Below are 8,290 nucleotides of genomic sequence, written 5' to 3'. Positions count from 1 at the left end.
ACACTTACTCCTTGGAAGGAAAGTTATGACCAACCTAGATAGCATATTGAAAACAGAGTCATTACTTTGCCAACAAAGGTCCATCTAGTCAAGGCTATGGTTTTTCCAGTGGTCAGGTATGGATGCGAGAGTTGGACTGTGAAGAAAGCTGAGTGCTGAAGAATTGATGCTTTTGAACTGCGGTGTTGGAAAAGACTCTTGAGAGTCCCTTGGACTGCAAGGAGATCCAACCAGTCCATTCTAAAGGAGATCAGTCCTGGGTGTTCATTGGAAGGACTGATGCTAAAGCTGACACTCCAATACTTTGGCCACCTCATGCGAAGAGTTGACTCATTGGAAAAGACTCTGATGCTGGGAGGGATTGGAGGCAGGAGGAGAAGGGGACAACAGAGGATGAGAGGGTTGGATGGCACCACTGACTCCATGGATATGAGTTTGAGTATACTCCGGGAGTTGGTGATGGACAGGGAAGCCTGGCGTGCTGCAATTCATGGGGTCACCAAGAGTCAGACAGGACTGAGCGACTGAACTGATTGAACCGAATGTAAGTTTCCATGTTACTCTTTCTGTACATCTCACCCTCTCCTCCCCTCTCCCCATGTCCACAAATCTATTCCCTGTGTCTTTTTCCCTGTTGCTGCCCTGTAAGTAAATTCTTCAGTATCATTTTTCAAGATTTTGTATATATGCATTAGAATATGATATTTATCTTTCTCTTTCTGACTTACTCTGTGTAATAGGTCCTAGGTTCATCCATCTCGTTAAAACTTGCTCAAAGGTGTTCCTTTCCATGGCTGAGCAATATTTCATTGTGTATATGTACCAAGACTTATTTATCCATTCATCTGTCGATGGACATCTACTTTGTTTCCTTGTCCTACTATTGCAAATAGTTCTGCAATGAATAATGAGATACTTGTGTCTTTTTCAATTTTAGTTTCCTCAGGGTACATTCCTAGGAGTGGGATTGCTGGGTCATATGATGGTTTTATTCCTAGTTTTTTAAGGAATCTCCATACTGTCTTCCATAGTGGCTGTATCAATTTTCATTCCCACCAATGGTGCAAGAGAGTTCCCTTTTCTCCACAACCTCTCCAGCATTTATTGTTTGTAGACATTTTGTTGATGGCCATTCTGACCAGTGTGAGGTGATATCTCATGGTAGTTTTGATTTACATTTCTCTAATAATGAGCAATGTTGAGCATCTTTTCTTGTGTTTGTTAGCCATCTGTATGTCTTCTTTGGAGAAATGTCTATTTAGGTGTTTTCCCACTTTTTGATTGGGTTGTTTGTTTTTCTGGTATTGAGTTGTAGGAGCTGCTTGTATATCTTGGAAATTAATCCTTTGTCAGTTGTTTCATTTGCTATTATATTCTCCCAATTTGAGGGTTGTCTTTTCACCTTGCTTCTAGTTTCCTTTTCTGTGCAAAAGCTTTTAAGTTTAAACCATGTCCCACTTGTTTACTTTTGTTTTTATTTCTATTACTCTAGGAGGGTGTGTCATAGAGGATCTTGCTTTGATTTATGTCATCAAATGTTCTGCCTAAATTTTTCTCTGAGAGTTTTATTGTCTGTGGTCTTACATTTAGGTATTTAATCCATTTTGAGTTTACGTTTGTGTATAATGTTAAGAAGTGTTCTAATTTCATTCTTTTACTTGTAGCTGTCCAGTTTTCCCAGCACCATTTATTGAAGAGGCTGTCTTTGCCTCATTGTATATTATTGCCTCCTTTGCCAAAAATAAGGCACCCATAGGTGCATGGGATTATTTCTGGGCTTTCTATCTTGTTCCATTGGTCTATCTCTCTGTTTTTGTGCCAGTACCATACTGTCTTGATCACTGTAGCTTTGTAGTATAATCTGAAGTCAGTAAAGTTGATTCCTCCAGCTCCATTCTTCTTTCTCAAGATTGCTTTGGCTATTTGGGGTCTTTTGTGTTTTCATATGAATTGTGAAATTCTCTGTTCTAGTTCTGTGAAAAAATGTCATTGGTAATTTGATTGGGATCACATTGAATCTGTAGATTTCATTTGGTAGTATAGTCATTTTCACAATATTAATTCTTCCTATCCAGGAACATGGAATATCTCTCCATCTGCTTATGTCATCTTTTATTTCTTTCATTAGTGTCTTATAATTTTCTGTGTACAGTTCTTTTGTCTCCTTAGGTAGGTTTATTCCTAGATATTTAATTCTTTTTGTTCTTTTGGTGAATGGGATTGATTCCTTCACCCCTCTCTCTGATTTTTCATTGTTAGTATATAGAAATGCAAGTGATTTCTGTGTATTGATTTTTGTATCCTGCAACTTTGCCAAATTCACTGATTAGCTCTAGGAATTTTCTGATACTATCTTTATTTATTTATTTTTTTAAATTTTATTTTATTTTTAAACTTTACATAATTGTATTAGTTTTGCCAAATACTATCTTTAGGATTTTCTATGTTCAGTGTCAGGTCATCTGCAAACAGGGAGAGCTTTACTTTTCCGATATGGCTTCCTTTTATTTCTTTTTCTCCTCTGATTGCTATATCTAGGACTTCCAGAATTATGTTGAATAATAGTGGTGAAAGTGGACACCCTTGACTTGTTCCTGATCTTAGGCAGAATGCTTTCAGGTTTTCACCATTGAGAATAATGTTTGCTGTAGGCTTATCATATATGGCCTTTACTATGTTGAGGTAGGCTCCTTCTTTGCCCAATTTTTGAAGAGCTTTAATCATAAATGGGTGCTGAATTTTGTCAAAGGCTCTTTTTTCCCCATCTATTGAGAATATGGTGTGTTTTTTATCTTTCAATTTGTTAATATGGTGTATCACACTAATTGATTTGCATATATTGAAGAATCCCTGCATTCCTGGAATAATCCAAACTTGATCCTGGTGAATGAGCTTTTTGACGTGTTGCTGAATTCTCTTTGCTAAAATTTTGTTGAGGGTTTTTGCATCTATGTTCATCAGTGATGTTGTCCTATAGTTTTCTTTTTTTGTGTTGTCTTTGTCTGGTTTTGAAATCAGGGTGATGGTGGCCTCATAGAATTAGTTTGGAATTGTTTCTTCCTCTGTAATTTTTGGAAAGAGTTTTAGAAAGATAAGCATTAGCTCTTTTCTAAATATTTGATAGAATACTCCTGTGAAGCTGGTCCTGGGCTTTTGATTTTTGGGAAATTTTTGGTTACAGCTTCAATTTCAGTGCCTGTAATTGGGTTGTTCATAATTTCTATTTCTTCTTGGTTCAGTCTTAGAATTTGAACTTTTCTAAGAATCTGCCCATTTCTTCCAGGTTATCTATTTTATTGCCATATTATTCATAATAGTCTCTTATAATCCTTTGTATTTCTGCATTGTCTGTTGTAATATCTCCTTTTTCATTTTTAATTTTGTTGATTTTATTCTTCTCTCTTTTTTCCATTATGAACCTGGCCAAAGGTTTGTCAATTTTGTTTATCTTCTCAAAGAATCAGCTTTTAGTTTTATTAATCTTCATTACTGTCTCTTTCATTTCTTTTTCAATTATTTCTTCTCTGATCTTTATGACTTATTTCCTTCTACTGATTTTGGGGTTTTTTGTTCTTCTTTTTCCAGTTGTTTTAGGTGTAAAGTTAGGTTGTCTATCTGAGGTAGGATTGTAGTGCTATAAATTTCCCCCTTAGAATTGCTTTTGCTGCACCCAATAAATTTTGAGTTGTCATGTTTTCATTGTCATTTGTTTCTAGAAATTTTTAAATTTCTTTAGTAACCTGTTTGTTACTTAGAAATATGTTATTTATCCTTCATGTGTTTGTGTTTCTTACAGTTTTTTTCTTGTAATTCATTATCTAGGCACATAGCATTGTGGTCAGAAAAATGCTTGATATGATTTCAATTTTCTTAAATTTACTGAAGTTTGATTGTGACCCAAGATGTAAGCTAGCCTGGAGAATGTTCCATGTGCACTTGAGAAGAAGGTGTATTCTTCTGCATTTGGATGGAATGTCCTGAAATATCAATGAGATCCATCTCATCTAATGTATCATTTAACACTTGTGTTTTCTTATTAATTTTATGTTTTGATGATCTGTCCATTGTTGTGAATGGGTTGTTAAAGTCTCCTACTATTATTGTGTTATTGTCAATTTCTCCTTTTATGTCTGTTAGTGTTTATGTTATGTGTTGAGGTGCACCTATGTTGGGTGCATAGATATTTATAATTGTTATGTCTTCCTCTTGGATTGATCCCTTGATCACTATGTAGTGTCCTTCCTTATCTCTTGTAATCTTTATTTAAGGTCTGTTTTGTCTGATATGAAGAATGCTACTCCGGCTTTCTTTTGCTTCCCATTTGCATGGAATATATTTTTCCATCCTCTCACTTTCAGTCTATATGTGTCTTGAGATCTGTAGTGGGTTTCTTGTAGACAGCATATATGAGTCTTATTTTTGTATCCATTCAGCCAGTCTATGTCTTTTGGTTGGAGCATTGAATCCATTTACATTTAAAGTAATTTTTGGTATATATATGTTCCTATCACCATTTTCTTGATTGTTTGGGGTTGATTTTCTAGATCTTTTTTTCTTCTCTTGTATTTCTTGACTATATAAGTCCCTTTAACATTTAATGTAAAGCTGGTTTGGCAGTACTGAACTCTCTTTAACTTTTGCTTGTCTGAAAAGCTTTATATTTCTCCATCAATTTTGAATGAGTTCCTTGGCAGGTACAATAATCTGGTTGTAGATTTTTCCCTTTCAGTACTTTAAATATATCCTTTCATTCTCTTCTGGCCTGCAGAGTTTCTGCTGAAAGATCAGCTGTTAAACGTATGGAGTTTCTCTTGTATGTTACTTTTGCTTTTCCCTAGCTGCTTTTAATATTCTTTGTGTTTAGTCTTTGTTAGTTTGATTAGTATGTATCTTGGTGTGTTTCTCCATGGGTCTATCCTGTATGGGACTCATTTTGCCTCTTGGAATTTATTCACTATTTCCTTTTGCTTTTTGGGGAAATTTTCAACTATAATCTCTTAAAAAATTTTCTCAAACCCTTTCTTTTTCTCTTTTTCTTCTGGGACCCCTATACTTCAAATGTTGGTACATTTGATATTGACCCAGAGGTCTCTGAAACTGTCCTCAGTTCTTTTCATCCTTTTTACTTTATTCTGCTCTTCAGAAGTTATTTCCACCATTTTATCATCCAGCTCACTGATTCATTATTCTACTTCTGATATTCTGCTATTGATTCCTTCTTCAGTTCAGTTCAGTCATTCAGTCATATCCGATTCTTTGCAACCCCATGACCACAGCGCACCAGGCCTCCCTGTCCATCACCAACTCCCAGAGTTTACCCAAACTCACGTCCATTGAGTCAGTGATGCCATCCAATCATCTCATCCTCTGTCGTCCCCTTCTCCTCTTGCCCTCAATCTTTCCAAGCATCAGGGTCTTTTCCAATGAGTCAGCTCTTCGCATCAGGTGGCCAAAGGATTGGAGTTTCAGCTTCAACATCAGTCCTTCCAGAAAACGTGCAGAACTGATCTCCTTTAGGATGGCCTGGTTGGATCTCCTTGCAGTCCAAGGGACTCTCAAGAGTCTTCTCCAACAACACACTTCAGAGGCATCAATTCTTTGGTGCTCAGCTTTCTTTATAGTCCAACTCTCACATCCATAAATGACTACTGGAAAAACCATAGCCTTGACTAGATGGACCTTTGTTGGCAGGTAATGTCTCTGCTTTTTACTATGCTGTCTAGGTTTGTCATAACATTCCTTCCAAGGAGAAACTGTCTTTTAATTTCATGGCTGCAATCACGATCTGCAGTGATTTTGGAGCCCCAGAAAATAAAGTCAGCCACTGTTTCACTGTTTCCCCATCTATTTCCCATGAAGTGATGGGACCAGATGCCATGATCTTAGTTTTACGAATGTTGAGCTTTAAGCCAACTTTTTCACTCTCCTCTTTCACTTTCATTAAGAGGCTCTTTAGTTCTTCTTCACTTTCTGCCATAAGGGTGGCGTCATCTGCATATCTGAGGTTATTGATATTTCTCCCAGCAATCTTGATTCCAGCTTGTGCTTCTTCCAGCCCAGTGTTTCTCATGTTGTACTCTGCATATAAGTTCAATAAGCAGGGTGACAATATACAGCCTTGACATACTCCTTTTCCTATTTGGAACCAGTCTATTGTTCTATGTCCAGTTCTAACTGTTGCTTCCTGACCTAAATACAGGTTTCTCAAGAGGCAGGTCAGGTGGTCTGGTATTCCCTTCTCCCGAAGGATTTTCCACAGTTTATTGTGATCCACATAGTCAAAGGCTTTGGCATAGTCAATAAAGCAGAAATAGATGTTTTTCTGGAACTCTTTTGCTTTTTCCATGATCCAGCTGATGTTGGCAATTTCATCTCTGGTTTCTCTGCATATTATAAAATCAGCTTGAACATCTGGAAGTTCATGGTTCACATATTGCTGAAGCCTGGATTGGAGAATTTTGAGCATTACTTTACTAATGTGTGAGATGAGTGCAATTGTGTGGTAGTTTGAGCATTCTTTGGCATTGCCTTTCTTTGGGATTGGAATGAAAACTGACCTTTTCCAGTCCTGTGGCTACTGCTGAATTTTCCAATTTTGTTGGCATATTGAGTGCAGCCCTTTCACAGCGTCATCTTTCAGGATTTGAAATAGCTCAACTGGAATTCCATCTCCTCCAGTAGCTTTGTTCGTGGTGATGCTTTCTAAGGCCCACTTGACTTCACATTCCAGGATGTCTGGCTCTAGGTCAGTGATCACACCATCATGATTATCTCAGTCATGAAGATCTTTTTTGTACAGTTCTTCTGTGTTTTCTTGCCACCTCTTCTTAATATCTTCTGCTTCTGTTAGGTCTCTACCATTTCTGTCCTTCATTGAGCCCATCTTTGCATGAAATGTTCCCTTGGTATCTCTAATTTTCTTGAACAGATCTCTAGTCTTTCCTATTCTGTTGTTTTCTTGTATTTCTTTGCACTGATCGCTGAGCAAGGCTTTCTTATCTCTCCTTGCTATTCTTTGGAACTCTGCATTCAAATGTGTGTATCTTTCCTTTTCTCCCTTGCTTTTTGCTTCCCTTGTTTTCACAGCTATTTGTAAGGCCTCCTCAGGCAGCCATTTTGCTTTTTTGCATTTCTTTTTCTTGGGGATGGTCTTGATCCCTGTTTCCTGTACAATGTCATGAACCTCCATCCATAGTTCATCAGGCACTCTATCAGATCTAGTCCCATAAATCTATTTCTCATTTCCACTATATAGTCATAAGGGATTCGATTTAGGTCATACCTGAATGGTCGAGTGGTTTTCTCCACTCTCTTCAATTTCAGTCTGAATTTGGCAATAAGGATTTCATGATCTGAGCCACAATCAGCTCCTGGTCTTGTTTTTGCTGACTCTATAGAGCTTATCCAGCTTTGGCTGCAAAGAATATAATCAATCTGATGTCAGTGTCAATCATCTGGTGATGTCCATGTGTAGATTCTTTTTTTGTGTTGTTGGAAGAGGGTGTTTTCTATGACCAGTGTGTTCTCTTGGCAGAAGTCTATTAGCCTCTTTCCTGCTTCATTCTGTACTCCGAGGCCAAATTTGCCTGTTACTCCAGGTGTTTCATGACTTCCTACTTTTGCATTCCAGTCCCCTATAATGAAAAGGACATCTTTTTTGGGTGTTAGCTCTAGATGGTCTTGTAGGTCTTCATAGAACTGTTAAACTTCAACTTTTCAGTGTTACTGATTCCTTCTATAGTATTTTTAATTTCAGTAATTGTGTTGTTTTTCTCTGTATTTTTATTCTTTAATTTTTCTAGGTTTGTTAACTTTTTCTTGCATTTTCTCCATTTTGTTTTCAAGGTTTTTGATCATCTTTATTATCAGTATTCTGAATTCTTTTTCAGGTAGTTTTCCTATTTCCTCTTCATTAATTTGGACTTCTGTGTTTCTAGTTTGTTCCTTCATTTGTGTAGTGTTTCTCTGCGTTTTCATTTTTTTTTTTTTTTTGACTTATTGTGTTTGAGTTCTCCTTTTTCCAGTCTTAAAGGTTGAATTCTTTCTTCCTTTTGGTTTCTGCCCTCCGAGTGTTGATCCAGTGGTTTGTGTAAGTTTCCTATATGGTGAGATTTGTGCTGAGTTTTGTTTGTTTGCTTGTCTGTTTTTCCTCTGATGAGCAAGTCTGAGTGAGGTGGTAATCCTGTCTGCTGATGATTGGGTTTATATTTTTGTTTTATTTGTTGTTTAGCTGATGAGTCCTTAAGAGGGTGTTACTGATGGTTAGATGATGCTGGGTCTTGTGTTCAAG

Source organism: Bubalus kerabau, chromosome 3 (genome assembly GCF_029407905.1).
Source record: "Bubalus kerabau isolate K-KA32 ecotype Philippines breed swamp buffalo chromosome 3, PCC_UOA_SB_1v2, whole genome shotgun sequence".
In the NCBI taxonomy this organism is placed as follows: domain Eukaryota; kingdom Metazoa; phylum Chordata; class Mammalia; order Artiodactyla; family Bovidae; genus Bubalus; species Bubalus kerabau.
This window is presented reverse-complemented; position numbering follows the sequence as displayed.